Consider the following 27,370-nt stretch of genomic DNA (forward strand, 5'->3'; position numbering starts at 1 on the left):
GTGCACTAAACCCCATGGCCTCTTACCTGCTTAAGGATGTCACACCAGAATTCCTCATTCTCTCTCCATAGTCTCTACTGAAGTATTATTATGAACATTCAAACAGCTATCCTTTTCCCATCTATTGTATTAGTCATCTTTCTGTTGCTGTGATCAAAAGACCCAAGGAGAACAACTTAGAAGTGGAAAAGTTTATTTTGATTCTTAGTTTCAGAGGTTCAGTCCATGGTGTGTTGTCTCCATTGATCTAAGCCCAAGGTGAGGTAGAAAAACATGGTGGAAAGACGTGGTAGAGGAGCACTATTCTGATTATAGTATCCAGGAAGCAGAGAGAAAGGGAAAGGGACTGCGGGGGAAAAACTTCCAGGGTATACTGCCAGTGACACACCTCCTCCAGCCTTCCCCCTACCATACAATTACCACCCAGCTGGACTGATTAGGTTACAACTCTTATAATCAAACAATTTCACTTCTGAATATTCCTTCCTTAACATAGGAGCTCTTGGGGGACACCTTATATCCAAACCATGACAGATGTCCATATATCTATTCATCCATCCATCCATCCACCATCCATCCATCCGTCCATTCATTATCTACCTCCCTACCTACCTATCATTCTGTGTAGGGTTGGGGAAGATAGCAGGTTAGGTGAGATGGGTTTGTCTTCCAACCAGTGCGCAGAACCAGAGCAGAGGGATCCAAACTATGGTGCAAGATGAAAGTAGTAAGGATGACCTGGAAACCACCATCCCCATCCCTTCCATTTCCAATCAGGTTCTGACAGGAAGAATAAACAGTGCCAGCTAAATTTACTGTAAGAGGTGAAGAGCTGAGTCCAGTTTCTATAGCCTGGGGCTCATGCCTTATGCCCAAGTCAGTCCGTAAAGATTTAGATGCTTATCAGAGAGATGTTCACATGGATGCGTTTGAATTTTGTTTTATTTTTCCTTCTTGTTTATTAAACAATCTTTACTAAAAAGTCCCAATTGTGGCTGAAATCAGCAGGAAAAGATACTTTTCTTTTTTCCATATTTGTGCTGAGATAGCTTAGATGATGCCAGCACTCAGCGAAACCAAACATGGTGGCTGCTGGATTGGGGAGAACATGGGGCACAGCCAGGTGGGAAGTGTGAAATACAGGGGTGGGCAGGCAAAGAGGCTCGGAAGGACACCTGCAAGGGGAGCCACTGGAGTTGAGCTCCTTCCCATCCAGCTTGGCTTTCCTACAATGGAAGGAGGAAGTCCTTGCCATCATCCACCAGAAGTCCAGGAAACAATGCACATGTTGGGAGAGATGAAGGTGTCTACTTGGTGTTCTGTGCATATCACAGAGAGTTGTTTTGGAGGTCAGGTAGCTACAGATGACCCTTAGGAAGATGGAAAAGGGGGTAAGTTAATTTTTATCACAAACACCCATGCTTTGCTTGGAACTATTGGATACCCAATACCCACACGTTCAAGGCTTCTTGTCAACCTGGACTTCTTACTGGGGCATCTCACTTAGTTTTCTCCTAGCAGTGTTCATGTTTCAGACTTTTCATGTCCCTCAACCCTCACCCTACCTCTGATTTCCTCATTTTCCACGAACATGGCTTGCTTTCTAGATTTGCAACCATATTCTGATAAGTACACCTCAGTATCCAATGAAGTCCCTACAATCTTTTGGGTTAAATATGTGAATTTTGTGTAACTATGCCTGGTCTTGGCATGAGAATCAAATGTGAGGATTTCTGGGTCATTTCCTCAGTATTTGATGTGCACTAGTGAATTTTAGTCAACACACACAGAGGCTTGGGACTGTCACAAATGAATGACACAAAAATAACAAGATAGGCTTTCAACTTCAGGGGTGGCTGACTATCAAGGGCCAGTAACCATGGTAACAACCAGCAGCATCCTGAAGACATGGCATATTCCTCTGGGCTCTGATGTGAGCATTACCACCTCTACTTACTCTTCTCTTTCTGCTCTCCTACTTCTTTTATTTTCCTTACCTACTTTCACTTTTTCTTGACTCAGAAATAATCCCATACTCTGGAATTACTTCTGAAAGATAGGTGCATGTCTATGTCCCCTGAAGGTCAGTCATATGAGGCAAGCAAGGGTCTTTCTGTTTTGTTCCCTGCTGTGCCAAGTAGGATGGGAGGGTGTTTGGTGAATCAATGAATGAACAAGGAGGCTAACTGCTGGGTACATAGTCACATTTCTTTTTTCTTTTTTCTTTTTTTTTGGCCCCCTTGGGGTGCTTTTCACTGAACTTCATCCATGTCCTTTTTATTTTTAGGCAGGATCTCACTAAGTTGCTGAGATTGGCCTAGAACTTGTGATCATCCTAGCCAGAGACCAGAGTGGCTGGGATTACAGGCATGTGTCACCATCCCCAGCGCCATCAAGGGCGCTATCAAAGCATTTCTAATGCCTACCTAGGGTTACAGGTCAAAATCTAAAGGATCTCCTGATCTCACAGGGATAGCAACAATAAGTAATCATTTTCTAGAATCTCACTCTCCTCCAACAATAAGCTTCACTGTGATGAAATGAGTTTGTTTTGTGAATCCATGTTTTGGGTACTCTTCACTTCTCAGTCAGGGGTAGTCGCCTTCCAGATCCAAAGAGAACTTGGGGCCCAATGCAGTTTCTTGGAAAATTTCCAAAGAGAATTTGCATATGGCCAGGAAGGTCAGGATTTCTGGAGTTCAGTTTCTTCTGGTTCCACAACTGTTCTGTCTGTATAAACTGCAGAAACACCACCATTCAGCCCTAGTCTGTAACTGTGGGGCGGTTGGGGTGTGACGGCCCCCCCCACCTCTTGTTTCTGAACTGGGTACCTTGTGGAAGGGCCAGGGGCCAAGTGGACAAGAGGCAGCTGAACCATCACCGTTACATGTGAGACCATCAGTTTTCCAAATGGTTCCTGAACACGGGCTGTGGAGATGGACACCCTGGTCTAGAATCCAACCAGAAGCTCCATCAAGCACTTTCCAGGCATTTCTCATTTACTCCCTGCAATAACTCTCTGGGTAATGTACTGCTATTGGTCCATTTCACAGTCCAGGGAACTGAGGCCTAGGTAGATTAAGCACCTTGCCCCACACCACAAAATTCCTAAGTGGAGGATGTCTGTTTATACAGGAACTTAAGTCTGCCTGACATGAATTTGTTGCCTTCATATTCAGAGACCACTGCAGGTGTGGGGGACAAGGGCAGAGCACAGGAGCTTGGGTTTTGCAGTCTCAGAAGAGTTGTCCCCATGGGCCCCTTCAGAGAAACAGACCTCTCTCGCTGGCAGAAATCTTGAATGTTGAAATGAGCAGGCAAATATATGTTTTGCTTCTCTGCTTTTTGCACATAGTGAACCCTCTACCTTTAACAGAAATGAGTGTGAGTGGTCTAGGGAATCTAAATATATTTCTAAGTTACAAACAACTAACGGTACAAGGGGAATTTTGGTCTTTGACCAGTTTATGAAATCAGGCACTTCCTGAACTTTGCTCCAAAGAAGAAGGAAAGAAACATTTATGAGACACTTATTAAGTGCTGTTCACTTCTCTCATTCACCAGTCCAAGGAGAAAGGCCCTTCCCTGGTTTTATAGATGAGGAAATGGAGGAGAGAATCACCTGTCCACAGCGAGGGACAGAACCATGATGTGGACCAAATTCCACTCCAAGCCTGGCTGTTTCCACAGCTGCATTGGCTGGCACCTCCCCTCCCTGAGCACCCAGGGTAGGGTTCAAATTATCCCACCACTCTCCTCCCAAGTTCTTCCCTGGCAAGGAGAGCTAATCATGTGGGTAGGTGGCCCAGCACAGTGCAACCTGTGCAACAGCAGAGTGCATGCTTAGTGAATCTGGTCCCAGAATCAAAGGGAGTTTCACATGAAAGGTCACTGCTGATGATACTTGGTGGGGACAGGCCACCTCAGGCCTGTGACAAAGACTCTCTTCTTGACCCAACTCTAGTCAGGCTTCTCTGAGCCCTCTTCTCAACTAGGTCTCAATCTTGGCCTATAAAGACGTGAACAAACCCTAACATGGTTTCTAACAATTCAAGGCCACATTCCTAAGACAATCCTATCCCTCTTAAAATACCTGCCTAAGAAAACGCAGGTCTGCCAAAATCATTTTCTGTTTGTACCAACTAACACCTGTCACCCAGCCTCTGCGGGAAGGCAGGAGCCTAGCTTCAATAACTATCAGTTAACAAACCCAGATGGGTTTCTTGCACCAACACCCCTTTTCTTGCTTTTTGTAACGTGTCATTTTTTGACTCTGCTTTGCCCTTGCTCACCCTCCTCCATACTCCCTCCTCCTCCCTTTAGAATACTCAGTCACCCCTGTGCAAATCAAAGTTGAGTTGAGTTCACGTGGGCAGACTCTATTCCCTATTGCATCAGTATGTTATTGATTAAAATCTCTTCTTAGCACTTTGATGTTTGAGTTTTCCTCCCTCCACTGGCTTTGGTTTTGGGTTTTTGTTTGCCTTTTTTTTTTTTTTTTTTGACACTAGTCACTTGGGTAGGCAGAGCTGCCCCTCAGTGACTGTCACTCTACTCCACTGCCCACCCCCACTTTTCTGGTACCCTCACTGACCCAACCAACACTTGTTCCAGCAACCACTGTATCTTGCCTCCGCTTACCCCCACCCTCCTGGCCTCTACTTCTTCTATAACCTGATTTTTCCCATTTCCTGTTTCCAAGAGTAAAAGAGTGGCCTGAGTTGGGCTGAGGCAGGAACTACAAAAGCATTTGGAGCAGATGGATGTTCGGGTCACTGTAATAGCCCATGCTTCCGATCTCACAGAAGAGTTTATTAAGGGATTGGAAAAAGAAACACACTTTTCAGAGCCTGAAAACAGGAGACCACAGAAAAAAGGCAATGATCCTGGGAACTCTGGCCACTGTGTCCTGTGCCCTATGCTCCAAATCACAGCACTTGGACACAGTTGCTGTAGAGGTCAGCGCTCACCACTGGAGAAGAGGCCTCCAGTCATGAAGGAAGCAGAGTTGCTGAACTCTTGGCTCTTGGTCTTCCTTATGGAGGAGGGATTTTGTTTGATTTTATTTTATCTTATTTTGTTTTATGGTACTGGGGAATGAACCCAGTAGCACTCTACCACTGAGCTGCATCCCCTGCCCTTTTTATTTCTGATTTTGAGACAGGGTCTTGCTAAGTTGCTGAGGCTGGCCTTAAACTTGAGATCCTCCTGCTTCAGTCTCCTGAGTCCCTGGTATTATAGGCAGGCACCACCACGCAGGACCACAGGAGGAATTTTTCAGGACTTGCTTCTTTGCTCCAGTCTTTGCTGCCTGCTCTTCAGAATCACTTCATGTATCTGTAGTGTACAAAGCGTCAACTGGGAGTTTCCATGAGAGATGGGAAATTTCCAGAGCGCTTAGAGTTTCTTCCCAAGCTGTGTACAATACCTGCTATGTCGAATGCTTTAAAGGTGTCACAACAAAAGTCAAGTATCTTAGGTTTTGTTATGTTGTTATTTGAGTTGGTGGAAACTGTTGAGGACATGAGCTTAGCATCTGAGCCGAGTTCTTCCTTGTGAATTTGGACAAGGATGTTTTCTAGAGTGCTCTTTAGTCATTAAACTAAAGGAGGTTGCTTTGTAATGTGTGATTATTGGAGTTATGACATCCAACATATTCTTATGCTCTAAAATAATATTTCATCATTTCATATTTTTATATTTTCCTAGCACTATGCCAGGCAAACAGAGGTTGCCTAAGAAGTGAACTGAGTCCTGGGGATGTCTGGGGCTTTTTCTTCCCCTTTATGACCCATCTATATGTAATTTTGTATCCAAAAGAAACATCAAACCAACTCCAAGGGCAGAGGGCATGAGTCATGAACAGTCCATTAAGATGATGAGAAATTGACAGATGGGGAAACGAAGCCTCAGAATAATTAAATTGCCACAGGTCACAACATTGACTGAACTGCAATTCAGACCCAGGCCTGTTTTCTCTGAAATGCTGTGCTCCTCACCCCACTCCCTGGCCTACCACCCTGTTGTTTCCTATTGAGGATCCCAGGAGCACTAACCAGAGGGTCTGGGACAGGACTTGGTTCCCTAAAACACTGGGGAAAGAAGGAGAATTCAGGGGAAATGGGATTCGACCCCCAGCTAGTGGGAGTAGCAAGAGAGAGAGAAGACAAGGGCAAGACCAGTAAGGAGAGACTCTGCCTGGTGTCAACACTCACTGCAGGTTTTTCTCTCTGCTGCTGTTTCTATGAAGGTACTTTCCAGCAACTGTTTTAAACTCTTGTTTTGATGAGCTGAAACAGTAGCAGTGATGTGGGTGGCGGGAGCCCCCTTTCTCACTTTTCTTTTCCTCTGACCTTGTCCTGAGCTCAAGGGCAAAAAAAAAAAAAAAAAAAAAAAAAAATCAGCCAGAGTAAACACCTGGGCTTGTGCTGCTATGTGTAGTAGCTACCGAAGCCTCCTGCCATTTTATAACATGTGTTTGAGTGCCTCAGAAGAAAAGCAGGCATCTGCCACCACCGTGTTGTCTTTGCGTAACATGGACCATTGAGCTGGATATTTGTATGAGTCAGCAGTAATGGGTGAGCTTGAAAGTGGGTTTCTTTGGAGAGTTTTTTCACACACACACACAAAAAAATTTGTAGGATAAAAAACCAATTAGATGACCCAAGTCAGGGACCCACATCAAACGGACCCAAATCACATAGAGAGCAAATCCCTGGGTCTCTCAATGACAACTGAGTCAGTAGACTGTAATCTTTAAGGAGAAGGATGCTGGGACATGGAGAAAATAGGAAGCCTGTAGCCAGTCCCTTCAGGAACAGAGAGGTGGCAGGAGGAAAGGAAAGTCAGACTATAGAGACAAAAACCAGGGATTTTATTCCTCCTCCTCCTCCTCCTTCCCTCTCTCTCTCTTTTTCTCTTTCTCTCTCTCTCTCTCTCTCTCTCTCTCTCTCTCTCTCTCTCTCTCTCTCCCCCTTTCTCACACGCCCCCCACCCCAGCTTCTGAGCAGAAAGTAAGAGCTTTGGAAACACCCAGATCAATGAAGGAAACGTGGGAACCTCAGAGTCGGCTGTCTGAGGAAGGGGAAATTCCAGGTCTCCTGGGAACACCAACCATCAGCTCAGCACCATATTCAAGATGGCGCAAAGTAATGACTCAGAGGTGCTAAGGGCAAATGGGTGGCTGATGAATGAAGCAATGCTATTGGATGCCCAGGGCCTATGTGTGGCATGCTAGAATCCCCACAGTGCTCTTTTGCCACAAAAAGAGAACACAGCCATGCCGAGCATGCCATCAGCCAGCAGAGAGTTCACAAGGCTTCAAAGAATGCCATGGTGAATCTAGACATCAAGATTTAAACCAAAAGGAAAAAGATGTCTCCCCAGTCTCCAGCAGGGGCTGCAGCACATCACCCCTAAAGGTCCAGTGAAGCCAGAAGTGCCTCAGAGGACAGGAAGCAGCCCAGCTCAGCCACTTTATTGCACAGACTGGAGTGTAAATAGAAGACACAAAACGGACCTAATCATCGCTTCTGCCATGTGAGGTTGCCTAAGCCACACCTCTTCTCCATAGCTGGGGTGAACACCACCACCAATTCATGCCTGTTTTCCTAGCACAATTATTAGTAGCACTCCCTTTCTCTCTCACACACGTCCTGGAGTAGTTAAAAAACAAATATGACAGAATCCAGGTATGGTGGTGTGTGCCTGTGATCTCAGGTACTCCAGAGACTGAAGCAGAGTTGCTTAAGCCTAGGAGTTTGAGGCCAACCTGGGCAACAGAGTGAGACTGTCTCAAAAATAAAATAGTAAAATAAAATTTAAAAAATTATAGAATAAAATGCATATTGTGGTTCCCTGCAACAATTAGAAAGAAGGCACCTGTGTTTAAAGTTCCTTTATGTTGGTACATCTTCAGAGAACATGTTGGAAGGATATTGCTAGCAGGAGTAGTACCTAGGTGTGGATGGGGGATAGGGAGGGATTGTGTGTATTATTTTTATATGTATTACTTGTTATTTCAGGCACGTGTTTTTAAAATTGAAAAATCGAAGTCTCTGTTTGGGAGGATGAATTACAATGGCCACTTTATCCAGAATACAGGCAGTCTTGAGGAAGAGCAGGCAGACAATGAAATTTGAGAGCTTGTGTATTACTGCTGCGGGACTGAGTACTCATCCTAACCTGGAACAGTTTATATTATTGCAAACAGACCAATTTTACCAGCTCATTACTAAACATAGTTTAGTTTGTTTTTCCTATTACCCAGTGGGTGGATACTCATGAGGGAAATCAGAACAGTGAGAGAGAAGCAAAGTAAACACTCTCCGCGCCCATTTGGGTAGAGTATGGGTTGTTTTGTGACCATGCTGCAGTTGAATTCTGACTACTGATTTCGAAAGATTGGTTACTCATTTCTTCCAATAGATAGAATTTAAACTGTTCTTTTGCCAGAGCATGATCTGCTTTGTTTCTCATTTTAATGTTTCACTTTTGCTCCACACTCAGGCCTATAACCAATGACAGAGGTGTCCAACCAATGAGAAAACAGCTCAGCAGCACGATATTGCAGAGGGTTCTGGGGGAGGGATCCTGTCCCTTCTGGTTTGACAGGTCAGGTAGGTTTGTATGGCTGCGGCCTCCTGGGCCGTGAGATCTTTAAAATCGTTTTGTAAAAACAATGCCTTTTGCTTTCAAAAAATTATATATGTGACAAGACAGGATCGGGGTGACCACGCTGTGCCTCCCATCTTCCCAGAGAGTTGCAAGACAGGCACGATCACAGTTGGGCAAGTCTCAGCTGTGCTGCTATAGCCACCGGCCCGGTGTCCTGGCCTTGGGATTGAGTATTGGGGTCAACTTAATGTTGCTGTCAGGTTTCAGGGCACACCACAGAATGTGTCTTCTAGGTCTTAGGGCACAGGGGAGTGAAGCTTTTTGTAGGCTTCTGAAGTCGTCTCAGCATCTTGCCTGGCCTTGCCGTGTGTGTCGACCCAAGGGCAGCACACTCTTCTGCAGTGTTCCTCCAGGTTCTGAGTCCCGTGTTTGGGACAGCACATTCTTCTGCATCTCAAGCAGGCTGAACACCAGGAGCCCCCAATCTGTCACATCCATGCCATTTATGGGGATGTCACCCATGCTCAGCAAGTAGTTGGGATTTTCTGAGGCAGGAAGTAGGAGAGGAGGTCTCAAAATAACAGAGCAGCCTCATACTGGTCATGCAAATAGCAATGTCCTGGTAATAATTCTTCATCTCCTCTTTGCCATCAAATTGGTCCAGGGCAAGTCTCCCCTCGTTAGTTTCTCAAGGTTCTCCAGGTCCCTGTAAGCCACACAGGGAAGGCCCAGGTGCCTGGCCATATCAACCTGCAGCTTTCCCTCACCCACCCTGTACCAAAGTTTACCCAGTCCTTCTTCTAGAAAACGGACTTCACTTGATCTAGTCATTCCCGTGGCTCCAAAAACCACCACCAGTTTCTTGTCTGCCCTGAGAGAGAGGGAATGTGCATTCCAAGAGGTAACCTCTTTGCAGCCTAGGAAGGAAAATCTGGGCAATCTTGAGGAACTTCTCCATCGACCCAGTGATCAGATAAATTTGTCATTTTCTATGTGTGCCAAGACATGAAAAAGGTAGGGAAGCATTTTGCAGCTAAAGAGGTCAGTTGAAGGTAACCTTGAACCTTAGGGTGTTAATGGACACACAATTGTACCCAAATCCAAGAGCATTCTGATTCACATTGTTATGGCAGCAGGGAGCCCTTAGAATCTCTTTGGTCCTGTCAGACAATGGCTCACATAATAATAAAATAATAATAATAATAATAATAATAATAATGGTGGAAGAAGTTGGCAATTGGGGAGCCCTTGCAATAACTGATTCTTTTCCAGGGCTCCACATTTCTCTTTGCAGGAGGTAGATGTGCTTGTGATAAGTCACTTAAATTTTAGTATAGAGATAAAGGAAGGGGAATTAAACTTTATGGAGAACAAAAATATATATTGCAATTGATCTTGCATCCATTCTGTGAGGTGCCATGTTTTATCAATTTCAGGACACATATTTTCCCCCCACAATCTGACATCACTCAAATTGAGGGCACCTTAAAATCAGCAGCCTGTTACAATCATTATTTAATCATGATACACATGATTCCAAGAAGTAGTTATGACACAGTTGTCATTGCCCAAAAATGCTAAATAAAACTGCTGGCAGCCTTTACAATGACTTGGAAGAAATTTCTAGAAGTAATAGTATAAGACACCTTTAAGCCAGAGGAGGTTGTGAGGGGAGGTGAGAGAGGTGGTGTGGCAGACGTGTTCCATAGCATTCCTGAAGAAGGAGACCAAAGACAGCTGATTTTTTATATGAGGGACAAAGCCAACTTGAGAGGCTAGAACCAATGATTTGGGTTCTCCGGTGGACTATTTTGGAAGAGCTACATCCCTGATGTTTTTGATAACAATGTTAAGAAAAGGTCTAAAATTTGGAAATAAGGCAAAGGGAGGGCAGCATATCCTTTTAATGTCATAAAAACCACTGAATCGTCTAATGGAATGTATGTTTGTTTGATTAGCTATCTGCTTCTGGGTGAAGGTTCACATTTTGTGAAGTTACATGTTAACTTAGAGATTTTTGTCTGGTAAATGCTAATGATTTTTGTGTAACAGAAAAGATAACCCCAAAGCTATGTTTTCTTGCCCTGCAGGACATTAACCAGTTTTGTTTCTAACCTAATCCTATTCAACATATTTTTTCATTGCCCATGTCTCTTATTTCAACATATTTTTTCATTTCCCATTCCAACATATTTTTTCATTGCCCATACCAGCTTTACACTTGTGTTGGTTCTCTCATTAAACTTTGGCACATGTTCCTCCTGGCTTTGCCTTATATTCTAACTTTTTGAAAAGCATATACCTCAAAATCTAAGTGGAAAAGCAGTTCAAAAGAGTTAGACTCTGAATATGAAGAAGTTTTAGAAATGCCTTAGTCAATTTATTTTACATTTATTTTTTCTTTAGGTTTGCACAAAAAATTATTATATAATTTAAATTATAATTAAATCCAATAGAGAAGGTTCGGCAAGTTTAAAATAAAAATTCAAAGTGATTGGAAATCATTGTATTATAATTTATTTGGGAGTAATATACAAGCAAATCAAAGAAATGCAAAACCAGGAAAAACAAAGAGTAAGTTAATGATAATCTTGGTCTAGGTTGAGAAATTTTAAAATAATCAAATATTTTAAACTCAGAGATGTGGACTACTAAACAAGACCATTTGGAAAACATGGAATTGCTGTGACGGTGACTACAAATGAGTCTCATAAGTATCACAGGCAAGGGGCACAGGCAAAGATCAGTCCATGCTCCCGATGAACTGAGTAACCTTCAAAGATCAAGATAGGAAATAGAGCCAACTTGGGTTGGGTTGACCTAAGAGTTTTTTAATACAATAAGCATCTTTTAATACCAGAAATATTTGGGTTAATATGTAAATTAAGCTCACATTATTATTGTTAGTGTGTATAATTTCAGAATAATCTGTGCTTATCTAGAATGTAATATATTTATATTGTTGAAAATAACTTGTTCCAAGGAGTTATTTCCACTTAGAATATTAAATCTGAAGTAATGGGTGCTTTTTTCTTTTTTCACTTTGAAAAAAATCAGATTATTTCAGCAATTTAAACTGCTTCATTTATATGTTTATTTTATATAATGTTAAAAGTTATCTCAGTGTTTTGGCAGGTTTTTTAATCATATATGCTTAATAGGAAACCTGAATATAATAAATTTATAAATAGAATTCAGTATTTGAAGGGATACTATAATAAACGATTAGCTCACTGAAATATCTGACGTGTTTCCTTCTTGCAGTACTGGGAATTGAACCTAAGAGTGCTTTACCATGGGCCTTCATCCCTAACCCCTTTTCAAATTTTTTATTTTGAGACAGGGTCTCACTAAGTTGCCCAGGCTGGCTTTGAATATTCTCCTCCTCAGCTTCCCAAGTCGATGGGATTACAGATCTGCACCACCACCCCTGGCTAGTCCATTTTATAATATACAGGTTTTTTGTTTGTTTCTTTGTTTTTAAATGATTGCTGAGAATGTATTTTCTTTTTTTAAATTTATTTTTATTGTACACAAATGGGATACATACTGTTTTTCTGTTTGTACATGAAGTAAAGGCATACCATTTGCATAGTCATACATTTACATAGGATAATAGTGTTTGATTCATTCTGTTATTTTTTCCTTCCTGCCCACCCCTCTCACCCCTCTTGTCCCTCTATACAGTCCCTCCTTCCTCCATTCTTGCCCCCTCCCACCCCCCACTATGTGTCATCATCCACTTATCAGCAAGATCATTCGTCCTTTGGTTTTTTGAAATTGGTTTATCTCACTTAGCATGATATTCTCCAATTTCATCCATTTGCCTGCTGAGAATGTATTTTCTAATAAATTAAATCATAGAATTTACAAGTTAGACTTAAAAACTTGAAGAATTAGTTTTTTTTTTAATTTTAAGACTTCAATTAGTTGAATGTTAATTTGTAAAATTGAATAGTTCCTGAATATTCTTATCTACATGAACAAACCTGCCCAAAATACACACTCAATTTCGAGTACACCAAGAGAGGAGAGCCTACCTCATCATCATGTAAACTTGCGGATACTTAGCCTGTAGAGTATGTCTTCGGTAACATAGACCAACAGGTCCTCAACCAGGACAGCTGTTCCATGTGGGCTCTCCTCTTCCTCCTCCCTCTGTGATCTTATTTTCAGTCCTATGGAGTCAAACACTTGAGGTCAGCATTGCTCAAAAACACAGACACGGTCTGAGGATCAGGCTGTCAATTAAGTAAATCCATTGACAAATCACCCAGAAAAGCTTTCAAACATGTCTGCAGGCCTGACCACATAAGCAAAGCGAAATGTTAGTCAGTTCTCTGAAGCTGGTGTACAGGTTTGCCCAGGTTTCCCCCCTGAGCTGGGTGTGCCTGTAGATCTAGCAGGCACACTGGGAAAGGAGCTGCCTGGCAGCATCACCTGCCCAGTCCCAGCTTCCTCTTCAGCCACACAAGGGCCTCTGTGTGGTGAAACAAACAAGGGACTTTGCAATGGGGGTCCCCTGCTCTGACGAGTAAGATTTCATGCAGTTATAAAAGCAGGTGGGGGAAAGATATTGAAACATAATTTAGGGAATATTAATGACAGAGGAAGAGAGTTAAATTCATAGACACCTGGGTTCTAGAATTGCTCCAGGCACTTGATTTTGGCCTCCAGCATCAGAAGTCTCTCCTCCCTTTTTAAATTCTTCTTCTCTATTTTCTAACCTCAAACTCATTTGGATTTGTTGGTTGCTTGCTTACTTCTTTTTTTTTTGGTACCAGAGATTTGAACCCGTGACACTTTACTACTGAGCCACATCCCCAGTTGCCCCCTCCCTTTTTTTTTTTTTTTTTTTTTTTTGGAGACAGCATCTTGCTAAGTTGCTTAGGTTCTCACTAAGTTGCTGAGGCTGGCTTTGAACTTGAGATCCTCCTGCCTCAGCCTCTCTTCGAGTCACTAGAATTACAAACATGAGCCTCTACACCCAGCTTATTATTTTAATTTTTAAAACCATAACAGCCTAATGCTCAGGACTCCAATCATTTTTCACCTGGGCTTTCAAATTGCACTCTTTCCCTGCCCATTCCTAAACTCTACCACATGGAAGGGCATAAATTCACTCAAGTTCCAGTGCTATTGGAGGTGGAAAATAACATTGACTGCAGTTTGAAAGAAAAAAACATTGTCATTTGTAAACACAGAAATCTCTCTGGAAAGCTCTCCACCCCTTTTTTCCCACCCACTCCCTTTTTCTGCTCTCTCTACTTTCTCTGTTTCTTTTCCATAATATTAAATATACTCCATTAAAAGTTTTCTTTTTGACTAATTCTACCACTTAATTTTCTAACATTCACTCTTGACTTTCAAGGGGACACTGCCATGTAGTATGACATTATTTACAATTCAATGACTATGAACCAGTTTCAAAAAGTCCAAGGGAAGGGTATTAACAACTGCTAGGCTTGTTCTCAAAAGGTGGTATGGGGTTTTGCTTCCACAGAGGAAACGAAGAGTTGAGACTAAGATGCATGTGACTACCCCACAAAGTAAAGGTGTCCTGTACAAGTGCGGGTTCCACTCTCTAGTCTGGAAAGAGATAGGAAGCCACTGTTCTTTTCCTGTTCAGGTCTCTGCTCAAGCCATTAGAGGGAGGGGACCAGACTTCCTCTAGACTAACAACAGTTAGTGAAGTGGATCAGACTCCCTGGGGAGAACTGAGCCAACTCTGGTTTGAACCTGTGCTTATAACTCCAGAAGGATCCAGAACAAGGAGAGGTAAAGACAGGATTCACTGTCAGCAGCATCATTTATACTTGGCTACTACAGAGGTATGTGTTAGTCAGCTTTCCATTGCTGTAATAAAATACTTGAGATAAATCAATTTAAAGAAGGAAAAGTTTATTTTGGTTCATGGTTTTAGAGGTTTCAGTCCATTGTTGCTTTGGTCTATGGAAGGCAGTACATCATTGTAGAAGCATATGGCAGAAGAGTCCCTTCATCATAAGGTGGTCAAGAAACATAGAGACAGAGAGAGAGAGATGAAGGGACTAGGGTCCCAACTTCCCCGGTAATGTCGTTCCTCCAATGACCTAGCATCCTTCTACCAGGCCCCTCCTCCTAAAGCTTCTACCACCTCCCAATAGTGCCACAGACTGGGGACCAACATTTTGCACATGACCCTCTTAAGTGTCTACTTAAGATTCAAATCCTAACAGGGTAGAAAAATGGAGTAGTTCCTTTCCTGCCCATCATAAAGGGAAGGTTAACAAGAGAGCAGCATAACAAATTTATTAATCTATATAATAAAACTCAAAGGAGAAGCCCAATGGTTAATTATAATATCCTCTTCATAAGGGAAAGGGAACTAGGGGAAAGCTATGGGCAATTTTAGAGGGATAGGAGATAATTTTTTTATTATCATTATTTTGCCGGGAGAAAGAATGAACCTGCAGAATAATGGCCTGGAACGGAGTTCCTCTAGACTCGAGGTATGGGACAAAGTTCCTCTAGACTCCTTGACTTTCAGTCTCTTCAGCTCTGATATATTCAATCTTCCTTTCCTTAGTTAATGAACTTTCAGTAAGATTGAAGGCAAAGGTGTTCTTTGGTGTAGCCCATCTTTAGGCAGGTAGGGGAACTTCAGAGAGAGACCCCCCACCACATCTGCTGCTTGCCAGGGCTTTTACTTGGAGTCCAAAGCAGTAGGTGGTAGGGTATCATTTTGTGAGCCACAGCACCTGTTTTTGACCCAGCTACCAGATGAGACTTCCCTCTTCCACAGTTCTTCTGGCCCTCAGCTATCCCATCGTCTCAGTGGGATCATTATCATCAATATTGTTGACTTCGATTCTGAACCTTTAAAGAGACTTTTAGCTAGAAAGCTTGGATTTGGGGACTTGCCATCCCATAGGTTGATGTGTATTTAATAATGTACACATTGTCCAATAATCTGCTTGTCTCCATTGAGAATTGTTGTGAACATTTCCTCTTTGTAATTTAGTAGACTTCTATGTATTATTTAAATAATTGTATTGTAATCCATCAGGAGATCTCTTATAATTGATTTGCTTATTCTTATTTTTGGAAAATTGGGTTATTTCCAAATCTCACTAAATCAAATAATGCCTTGATAAGTATTAGTGTAGCAAAACCCTTGCAATCATTCTTTTAAATATTTTTCAATTACATGTGTTATAAATGATCATGTGTGGTTCATGAAAATACTTAATTCAGATGTAACAGATGAGACTAAATTTCTCAGTAACCATCTGCAATCTAGTTGCTGTCACTACCAGAGAGCAAGCTACCATTATTGTTGAATGTATATCCTTTTTAAATGTGTGTGCATATATTTTCAGTATCTAAATAAAATATACATGCTGAATAGTTTTTATCTACAAGGCTAGAAGCACTTCACAGATGTTAAGATGATATACTGCACTTGGCAGGAGGTGTTTCCAATCTGGGAGGAGTTTCCAAGCTAGCACATGAAGATCTGCATCCTTCGCAGTAATTACTACACAGGATTTCACAATAAGGAAAAAGCTCAGTTTGTTGAGCTGTTTCCTGTTGCTGGGTACTTGAGATGTTTTTAGTGTTTTGCTAACACAAACTGTGATGCCTTAGATCTTCTCTTCATATACAGGTACCGTTTGTCTGGGGAGACTCAGAGAAACAGAATTGTATATTGCCAAATTGCCTACCAACATGACCACAACAATACTCTCACCAGAGAGCAAGCAAGAATACATTTATCACCACAACCTCTCCCACACTTTATATGACCACGCTTTTAAACTTTACACTCTGATTAAAGACGGTATCTTGTGTTTGTTTGCATTTCCTACATTGGAGAGTTCAGTAAGGTCAAAATAGTTCATTGAATAATTACTCACTATGTACTGCCATGAAGGAGCCTCTGGGAAAATCCACTTTCGGGATTGCAGCCTTTCAAACAAATATGACTTTATAAGATGTCTGTCCTGCTGTGGTCTCGGTGTTAGTCAACTTTCTGTTGCTGTGACAAAATACCTGGGGAAATCAATCTAAAGGAGGAAAGTTTTATTTTGGCTCATGGACTCAGAAGTTTCAGTCCATGGTTGGTCGGCTCCATTGCTTCTGGGTCTGTGGCAAGGCAAACATCATGGTGAAGAGCTTGTGGTAGAGAAACTCTGTTCATCTCATGGCCACCATGAAGAAAAAAAAGAAAAAGAGGAAAGGGCTGAGGTCTCAATGTCCCATTAAAGGGCGTGTCCCCAATGACCTAACTCCTTCCACTAGGTCCCCCCTCCTAAAGGTTTCACCACCTACCAATCTGAGGACCAAACCTTTAAAACACGTGCCCTTCAGAGGACATTTAAGATCCAAACCATAGCTATTGACTTCTAATTTATAAAGGTGCCTGATAAAGCAGCATGATAAAGTAGCAGATTTTAAACGTCTGAGTATGAGTATCCAGCTGTTTGTTGTTAAGGATCAGTAGGTAAAACATTTCAGGTCATTGGGTTCTGAATGTCTGGCCATCCTCCATAGAGTTCAGGATTACACCCAGCTCAGAGAAAATACCAGAACCTGGCACGAAAGGCCCACCACTGTCTCTGCTATCTGGCTTGCAGGAATTAGGGCTGTACACATTCCTCTGGAGGGGTAACCACAGACTTTTACTTCTTGTTTTGGCCAGGAATCTTCCCTTTCTTCCCTTTAGAGAAAATCTGCCTTAGTTCTCTTAGTTTCTTGAGAATCTGTATTTTCTAAGTAAAAGCTCACTCACTAAGAAGGAAAAGAACCTATGTTTTGGGGTTTGACCTCTAAAACTAGACAGGTGGTTGGTAAGAAATAAGCACACACAGTGGGGAATGTGTGTATTAAACTCCAGGTGAGCTAGTAAGGGACATTTGCAACAATACCTGTAACCTGGAATCACAGAGGCCCAAACCCAGCTCCACCCTTATTGCTATGCAACTTTAACATCAGACTCAATTTACTAAATTTCAACTCTCTCATTTGTAAAATATCATCTTTACACCTACTTATAAGGTAGTTATGAAAATTAACTGAATTCGCCCAACTATGAATCCTGGAACAAGCATTTTATCCATAATATCTCTGATCTGTATTTCTCCACCTATTTCTCAGAATAGAGATAGATCTGTGTGTGTGTTAGACTTTCCAAAGAAAAGGGAAGGTCACATTAGGTCATATAAATTTTTTCTGAAACACTATAGTTATAAAGGAGTCCAGTAAAGTTCACAAAAGTTTTCTTGTTTTTTCTGGATATGATATCAGGTTTTTTTAAAAAGAAAAATCTCCCTCCAGTTGAAAAGTCTGGCAACCATGGATTCCCCAACAACAGTTACCATGGCTTCAAGGAGGAGGTAGAAGACAAGTCTCCCAGGAGTGTTTGTTTAAGATAATGTGTCAATAGTTTCTGCAGCTAACTAGTGACTTTTCTTGGGTAATTTCAGACTATGACAGAAATGATTGCAAAATGAGTAGAAAAACACAACCATCCCCTTTCCAAAGAAATCAAAGAGGTACCTCGGCACCCAGAGAGAAGCCATAATGATCTCAGTATTTTCCCCATGAAGAAATATAGCAAAGGTCTCCTTTCTTCAATATAGTAGGTGATGTCCTGCCACAAGTTTTACCATATTCTAAGCTTATGTTTATATTCTCAGCACTGTAGAGATGGCCTTTTTAATTTTTTTCACAAAGTGAAAGTGATAATTCACATGGGCCCAGATTTCCAAATTAACTGCAAGACTGGTGGAGATGGGGGAAGAATTCATTAAGTCACTGATGCCTCCTTAACCTGAATAGGGATGTCTTCATTGATTGATAGATGGTTACAATCTATAAAATGGCAATATCAATACTTATTTAAGGAGAATGAGCCTTCATTGGGCAAACTTGACTTTATATTCTATCTCTACATTATAGATATTGTATGACACCTATTTAATATCTCCGAACCTCAAACTTCTCTTCTGTAAACTGAATATAATACATATTGGATACCATCCACATAGGATTGTTGTGAGGGTATGAGATAGCATTTATAAAATAGTGAGCATGGTGTACAGAATCCAGCTGGTTTTGTGGCAGCCTGAATAAAACCCTCGCAAAGATGTCCGTGTTATTCTAATTACACCTTTTTTTATTTTCTAGTGTCTTGACATTTTGAAACCTTTACTAATTCTGAAAGGACTACCCTTCCCAGGACTGCTAATTCCTAGAGAAAGTACTCCCCTACAAGTGTGCTTTTTATATGCAAAATATTCAATTTAAAGGCTATCTCCCAACCACCACCTTTGTCTAGCTCTGACATGGAGATCGGTCATCCCCTACCCTAAGTCCCCCAGAGCCAGATACAGAACAATATAGATGGCCCTAATGCCCCAGAGCCCATTGAAATCTTTTTGTTTTTGTTGTTTTTTTCCTTAGATTCTACTGGGGATTGATCCAAGGGCCTCTCACAGGCTAGGTAGTTCTTCTGCCACTGAGGTAAATCCCCAGCTCTTTTTTCTATTTTGAGTCAGGGTCTTTCTAAGTTGCCCAGGCTGGTCTCTGAATTACAATTCTCCTTTTCAGCCTCCTGTTGCCTGGGATTACAGACATGCATCGCCATGTCCGGCACCCCACTGAAATTGTTTACCCTGCCTTACCATTCCCACAGAGATGAAACCTCTTTCTGTGTTTTCTTCTCACTCCCTCTGCCTCCTGACCAATCCTGGTACTTCCTCAATGTGGCCCTGCACAGTATGGTGGGAACCCTCCTCTTGGGAACTGTGACAAATAATATTTTGGATAGCAATCACATCCTGCCAAACCTGAATAATAATAAAATCTACCACCTTAGTCCATTTTGACAGCTGTAACAAAATACCATAGAGTGGGTAGCTTAAACAACTCTTATTTCTCACAGTACTGGAGGTTTCAGAGTCCAAATTCAAGGGATGGTAGATTTAGTGTCTAGTGAGAGCCCTCTTTCTGGCTCATGGAGAAACATCTCTCTGTGTCCTCACATGACTAAAGTAAAGAGGACACTAATCCCATTCATGAGGGTTCTGACCTCTCTAAGGTTCCATCTCCAAATACCCTCACATTGGGGGTTAGGAATGCCCTGCCACTGTCACCCCCAGTGCTGAGGCCTCTTGCCTGCCAGGCAAGCACTTTACCACTGGGGATTCCTGTGGGTTAGGACTTCAGTGTGGAACGTGGGAGGACAGAGTCTACGACACCTACACTTTACAACATATATCATAATCTCTGGAACCTGTGAATGTTACCTTGTATGACAAAAGGGACTTTGCAGGTGTGAGGAAATCATGAATCTTCAGACGAGGGAGGTAGTATATCCAGGTGAGACTGCTGTAATCAAGAGAATTTTTAGAGGGAGGCAGGAGACCAGAATGAGGAATAAGGACCCCATAGCAGAAACTGGTGTGAAGCAGCCACAAGCCAAGGAATGCTCATAGCTCTAGAATCTGGAGAAGCAAGGAATGTCCCTTGGAACCACCAGAAGAAATCTACCCTGCCAATACCTTAACTTTAGCCCCATAAGACTCATTTCCAATCCTCCAATCTCCAGAACTATAAGATGATTCATTTGTGTTGCTTTATGCCACAAAGTTTGTGGTAATTTTCTATAGTTGCAATAGGAAAAAAGTACAACTTTCAACGAATTGTGGTTGTTTTTACTACCAAGCACAATAATATGCAGGCTGTGGAAACCATTTTGGAAATTCAATGATGATAAAAATTGAGACCTTGTGCAGTTAGGAAGATCAAGTAGAGATAAATATGAAAGTTTAGAGGAAAAATTCAAAGGTTGAACTGTACTGAGGGAAAAGTTAAACTCTGAGGATAGATCCAGGGAAATAAATATCAGATTACAAGTTTTGAATCTCTTATCTGAAACCAGTAGAGTAAGAAGAGTTTTGGAATCTGGATTTTTCAGCTTTTATAAATTATACATACAATCGTATAATTATTGTACATATTACATGCTATATAATATCCCTGGGAGTATATTAGGAAATATCTTGAAATCAACATTCTAGTTTTTCAGCAGCAAAACATGAATATTCACACTAACATTTTTAATGACTAAAAATAGCTTCATATCAGCTCAGCTTATGCTTTTCCACTGAATGTATTTGTTGGAAATTTATTTTTTAAAAAACACAGAAAACAAACATACACACACACAAAGAGAAACTTCAAATAAGCGACTGTGAGCCTGTATTAGGATTTCTAGAAGGAAAGGGTGTACATGTAAGAGAGGTAATGATTAAAGAAGAAGAAGGAAATTAAACCTTGCCTGAAGAAGACCTGAATCTGTAGTTTGAAAAAATTTAATACATTTCAGTCAGGAGCAATCATATCCTAATTTTTAAAAATTCTGAATTTCAAGGGCAACATATACCTATTTATATGTATTAAGAACATCTTGACATTTAGAACATATTGATACACTAAGAGAAAAAGTAGCTGACATTTGACTTCCTTTCCATCACACTATCACAAGGAAAACTAGGAAGCGTTATAGAATGCTAAAAGGACTGCAACCCAAGAATTGTAATGCAGCCAAGATATCATTTCTGTTACAAGAAAAGATATTTTCATATATGCAAGGACTGAGAGGTTAGAGCACCTAGAGATGGCATCCAGGATCATATTGGGAAATGACTTATGCCCACTTACGAACAGGACCCAGATATACCCCTCTGCCTATAACCACTAAAACACTGCACAAAATATATACAAGGGTGGCTTTCCCAGACATTGACTATCAAGCATATTAGACTAGTGCTCCCAGACTGAGACGAATCTCAAGACTGAGCCAACTTACTGCCAGGAGCGTATGTCCAAGGCATGGCACAGGGAGGAGGAACCCCAGCTGAGCCCAACAGGCTCTGGGAATTGAGCAATGGAAGGAGTTAAAGCTTGCAGGACAGGATGCTAGAGAGGACACAGGTACACAGAGGGTCACCCCTGAGACGGACTGACTGCTGACAGAGCATGCTCCCAAGTAATACCCAAGGCTGGTAAAACTGCCCAAAAGGAACATTAGGAACCCTGGGGTTCAACGGGGTCAGAGTTGGTATTGTATCCAGCCAGGGGTGGGAAACCTTATAATTCATAGAGTTCTCAGAATTAGTCCTGGACTGAAAGGAAGAATTAGTCCTGTATTAAAGGCTATTCTGTTCTCCGTGAAAAAAAACTTAAAATTAAGCCAAAAAAAATCAAACTGTTTCCAAGTAACTTAATTGCATCCCAGAACAAAGCTCAAGAATATTTAGAAAAATGTAAATATATTCAGCACCTAAGTCAAATCCAAAATGCCTGGTATCTCAAAAAGATTACCAGTTGTTAAAGAAGCAAGAGGATATACTGCATAATAAGGAGAAGAGTTATCAAAAACACATGGAAATAATATGAATAATACAGTTAATAGTGAAGAATATTAGCAGTTACTCTAATTACATTACATATAAGAAGGCAGAGGAAAGAATGAACGTATTAAAGAGAGACATGGAAGAAATTAAAAGGACTGAATTTGAGCCAGCCATGGTGGTGTACACTGTAATTCTAGTTCCTTGGGAGGCTGAGGCAGGAGGATCCAAACAGACCAGCCTGGGAAACTTAGTGAGACCCTGTCTCAAAATGAATATATATTTTTAAAAGGATGGAGATGTAACTCATTGGCATGAAGTTGTCCAGTAAGTGCAAGATCCCAGTAATGGAGGAAAAGTAAAAATAAGAAATGAATGAATTTGAGAGTGAACTTTACAATGTTTGAAATGGAAAATAGAGTGAATTAGATTAATAGAAGCTTGGGCATTGAAGGGGGAAATGTTTATGAATTTTAAAACATAGTCATGTAAACTATACAAAATAAGACACAGGAAGAACTAACAGAAATGAACAGAGCAGCTGTGAGTTGTGGGACTGCTTTTAACAGCCTAATATGTGTTTTAGCAGAGTCTCTAAAGGATGTAGTAAAACAGGAAAAATATTTTTTAAAATAATGGCCCAGAATTTTTGAAATTTGAAGAAAACTATGAAACTACAGATCCAAGAAGATCAATACACCCCAAGCTGACGTTATAATATTTATGAAGTCACAGAACAGTAGTCTAAGATAGGTAGTTATTTGTTAGATATATAAATTATGTAGAGAAAACACTAATTAAAAAGGGCAAAAAAGTAATATCTAAAACAGATAGTAAATAAGAATGTAGTAGATTTAAAACCGATGATATAAAAAATAAAATTAAATGTAAATGGTTTAAATACCATAATAAAAGTCAGAGATTATCAGATTGCATAAAAAGTAAGAGCCAACTATATATATATATATCCATAAGAACATTTAAACATAAAGAAATAATTAAGTTTAAAATGTGAAAAATAATATACAATGATAACACTAATTAAAAGAAAGTAAATAATTTAATATCACAGAGCAAATTTCAGAACAAGGATTACTTTGAGACATAAATAAGGTCATTTTACAATGATTAAGAGATCAATTAATCAAGAGGCCATAAGAATACTAAACTTTTATGCACCTACCATCAGAGCTTTAAGATACATAAAACAAAATGGAGAGAACAGCAAAGATAAACAAAACCACAACTATTGTCAGAGATACCTACAACTCTCCATCAACAATTGATAGGATAAGAAGCATGAAAACAAGTAAGAATAGAAAAGACTTGAACAATATCAACCAACTGAATCTAAATGACAATTTTGATCACTTTATCCAGCAACAAAATACACATTCTTTTATGAAAATGCTGAACTTAAACCATGATAGATCATGTTCTGCACATAATAAAAATCTCAATACAAATACTCAAAGTATTAAAATTATATGCTATGCTCACTGAACTAAACAAAATGTAACTTAATTAGAGGTCAACATTAGAAAGATATTAAGAATATCTCCAAATTGTTAGAAACTACATAATATATTTCTAAATAACCTAGGATTCAAGGAAGAAATCAAAGGGAAATTAGAATAATTTTAAACAGTATTTTGAACCAAATGGAATGAAAATACAACATATTTAGGTGTGTGGGATGTACAAAGGCAATATTTAGAGGAAAATTTTAGCACTTAAGTCTTATTATACAATAGAAGAAAGGTATCAAATCCACCTAAATAAAGGAATGAAATGAACAGAACAAAAAGCAAATGAAACCTAATGCAGAAGAAAAAACATAATAAAAATTAGAGTGAAAAACCAATAAACTAGGGAAAAGAAAAATAAAATCAATCAAGATCAAAATCTGGTTCTTTAGAAAACATCAATGAAATTCACCAGGAGTGGGGGAAAAAAATGATGATACAAATGACCAATATATAAAATACTAAAAAAGGTGGGGTTTTGCTATTATTATTTAGTTGTGGACATTTCTTGGTTATTTTGAGGTTTAACTCATCAAATAAAATTTTGTGGCTTATCTAATTCCAATTATTACTTCTCTTGCCCTCTTCCCCATTGTGGCTAAAAAAGATGTTAAGAATGGCATTCTTAATGTTGCTTGGTACACCATATATATAGTAAAGCTCTAAAAGACAAGCTGATGAAGCTCTTGACACCTCATCCTTAAATGAATTAGGAATGTCAGGGAGGAGGTGGAGGAGGTAGTGTCTTCTGTGTCCCCTCCTGACCTAGGAGAGGGCCTTGCATTTGAGAACACTTGAGGAAAGTTTGTGGATGAATGGTTGCATGCATGGATGGATGAATGGATGGATGGATGAATGCATGAATGGATGCAAGGATGGATAGATGCATGAATGCATGGGTAGATAAATGGATGGATGGATGCATGAATGGAAGCATGAATAGATAGATGCATGGATGGATAGATGGATGGATTGATGGATGGATGCATGGATGCATGAATGGATGCATGTTGTAAATCTTAATGAAAGAAACAGCAGGGACAATGACTCTGAAGGGAATAGACAAAAGAAAAAGTACCAGGTTAGCCTCTGCTCTTTGTCAACCAAGCTAAAGACACACAGTGCACAGTTCATACACTGCCGTGGTATTTTTGAGGAGGGTGGTCTTGGTTTTTGTTTGTTGATTTGTTTAGGGTTTTTGTACCTCTGGCTGCCAGGGTTGAAGACAGGAGTCATATTATTATTACTGGCCACATGGGCATTTGCTGGCTTATTTATTTATTAGCACTTATCCTTCTCACCTCCCCATTGGTAACCACCGGTATGGGTTTAATTGTGCATTCTTAGTTGTGTCAATTCTTTGAAAATATTGTGGTTTAATGCACGTATTTCTAATTTACCTAAAGAATATTGTGTCATAGATCCCCTGTTTCTTATCTTCACACTTCATTTTGTGTGTGTGTGTGTGTGTGTGTGTGTGTGTGGCCTTAGGGCCTGAACCCAGGGGTGCTCTACCACTGAGCTACAGCCCCATCCCTTTTATTTATTTTTTTAAATTTTGAGACAGGGTCTGTGTTGCCGAGGCTGGTCTCCAATAAGTGATCCTCCTTCTTCAGCCTCCCTAGTAGCTGGGATTACAGGCATGCCCCACAGCACCTGGCTTCATACTACATTTTGAAAATGTGCTATGTGCACATCTGTCCATTGTTCCTAAGTACTCCATCAGGGATCTCCTCCTATTTTATCCATCTACTCTGCCCACTTTATGTTTTTCAAGTACGACTGATAGTAATTCATCAGTTTCATCAATCTCATTTTCATGATTTGAAAAAAGATGAAGCCCCTCATCCCCTTCCTTTTGACAGGAATGGGGCATGACGATGATTCCCCCCAGAAGAAAGGTGGAGGTCATGGAGAGTTCAGCACTGTGTCAGGCAGCTCTGCCACCATTGGAGCCTCACCCAGCCTCGCCCATCTGTTTTCTCACTAATCCTTGCCGCACCTCTCTCCTAGGCTGATAAGAGGCTGAGCTGACCCAATAGCTGTGAAAACCTATCCCACAGGGCTTTGAACGGTCTTCATGGCTGGGCATGGGCAAGCCAGCCTGCACTATTGCCTTCTCCAGGAGGCACCTGGGTCTGGCCTGGTGACTGGCAAATCCAGCCTGCCTGTCCCCAGGCCACAAGGAGGCACTCATTCTTAGGGTTGTGTAATCAATTCAATGTCTCACCCCAGACACGCCTCCTGCCTCAGCTAGCCACACTCCCTCCAGTCCTGGGGGCTCCAGAGAGGGGTCATCCACCACTGAACCCCAGCACTGGCTTCCTCTGGCTATTGGCCCAGCATCCTCTCCTTCCTCCTACCCTGCTGACCATTATTTCTCCTCGCATGATGACTTTATAACCTGGTTTTTGGGAAACAAATGCCCTTTCCCATTTTCCATTTGTAGGGAAACTCTGCAAGACAACATCATGGCTATCCTGGGTGACAATAAGACCAAGCACTGTGGCCCAGTTCACTTCCATATCCTGTCAGCAATGGCAACAACAATAACAACAAACAAAAACATCACCTCCATGTTTACACAAGGCCTCCAGCCCTTCTGAGAGGGAGTCTCAGGAGCAGCCTGCTGTCCCCCTCTGCAGAAGAACTTAAACCAAGACCACTCACCAGCGTTTCCTGACTGGCTGCCCTCAGCAGGCTTGCTTCCATTTTGCTAAGGACATGAGTCACTCGGAGCTTTGTGTCTCCTCTGTACCCCATGCATGTCAATCATGGCTGTCGCTGTTCAGTACTGTTTAATTGTTCCCAGACCTGTTTTTCTTGCAAGACTGTGAGTTTCTTGAAGGCTGATACTTATTATGTTACTCCACTGCTTAAAACCCTTCAGTGATTCTGCCTCCAGGACAAGTCCAATTTTCCTCATGGTGGCACAAAAGGAGCCCCCTTGAAAACTGTCTTCCTGTCCTTTCAGCCTCACGTCTCCTGAGAAGCCCCCCACTCTTGCTCTGTGCTCTGACCATTTTCCAGTTCTTTAAGCTTCTCCTGCCCCAGGACTTCCTCTCAGGCTGTTCCCTGGGCTGCAAACATACTTTCCCTCCCCTTCCCTCTCCATCCCGTGAGGAATTCTGACTTGTCCCTCCCGTGTCAGAAGTCAGTTTGCTGACCACCACATCTAGGAGAAGCATTCCTCCGAGGTGAGCCACAGTGTGCCCGGCTGCCTCCGTTCCGCAGGAGTTCCAACCCCAATGAAATCACAAGCTTCCTCCTGGTGAGGTCATAAATTCAACCATGTCCCCCTAAACTCGTGAGTTGAAATCCTGTCCCCCAGAATGTAACCTTATTTGGAGATAAGAGGTTTTACAGAGCTAATTGAGTTAAAATGAGATCATTGGGGTGGGCTCTTGTCCAACCTAACAGGTGCCCTTCTACAAAGGGGTATAGACACAGACACCCAGTGATGAGGCAATGCTTCTATAGGACAAGGAATGTCAGAGATTGCCACAACCACCAGAAGCTAAAGGGGAGGGATGGAGCATATTCTTCCTCCCAGCCTTCACGAGGAACCAACCCTGATATCATGTCGATCTGGGACTCCCAGTCTCCCAAATAGTAGGCCTGTCATTTAAGCTAATACAGGCAGGAAAGGAAGAAAGAGAGAAAGAGAGAGAGAATGGAGGGAAGGAGGGAGGAGAGAGGGAGAAAGGAAGGAAGAAAGGCAATGATTATCTTTATTTCTTTATTCTTTGCTACCACATCCACAAGGCTTAGCATAGTAACTGGGATATAATACAAGTTCAATGGATATTCCCTAAAAGAAAAATTCAT

General features: G+C 41.2%; 1 long non-coding RNA gene across 1 annotated transcript; it reads right to left on the minus strand.

Annotated features, from left to right (window-relative positions):
* Positions 1-991: 991 nt before the first annotated feature.
* LOC124981985 (uncharacterized) lies at positions 992-26,351 on the minus strand. Its single transcript, XR_007108152.1, has 3 exons — positions 26,213-26,351; positions 12,657-12,794; positions 992-1,370 (listed from the first exon to the last, which is right to left on the minus strand). It is a non-coding gene; the product is annotated as an uncharacterized LOC124981985 (long non-coding RNA).
* Between the last annotated feature and the right edge of the window lie 1,019 nt (positions 26,352-27,370).

The sequence above is a fragment of the Sciurus carolinensis genome, chromosome 4, assembly GCF_902686445.1.
Source record: "Sciurus carolinensis chromosome 4, mSciCar1.2, whole genome shotgun sequence".
Taxonomy (NCBI): domain Eukaryota; kingdom Metazoa; phylum Chordata; class Mammalia; order Rodentia; family Sciuridae; genus Sciurus; species Sciurus carolinensis.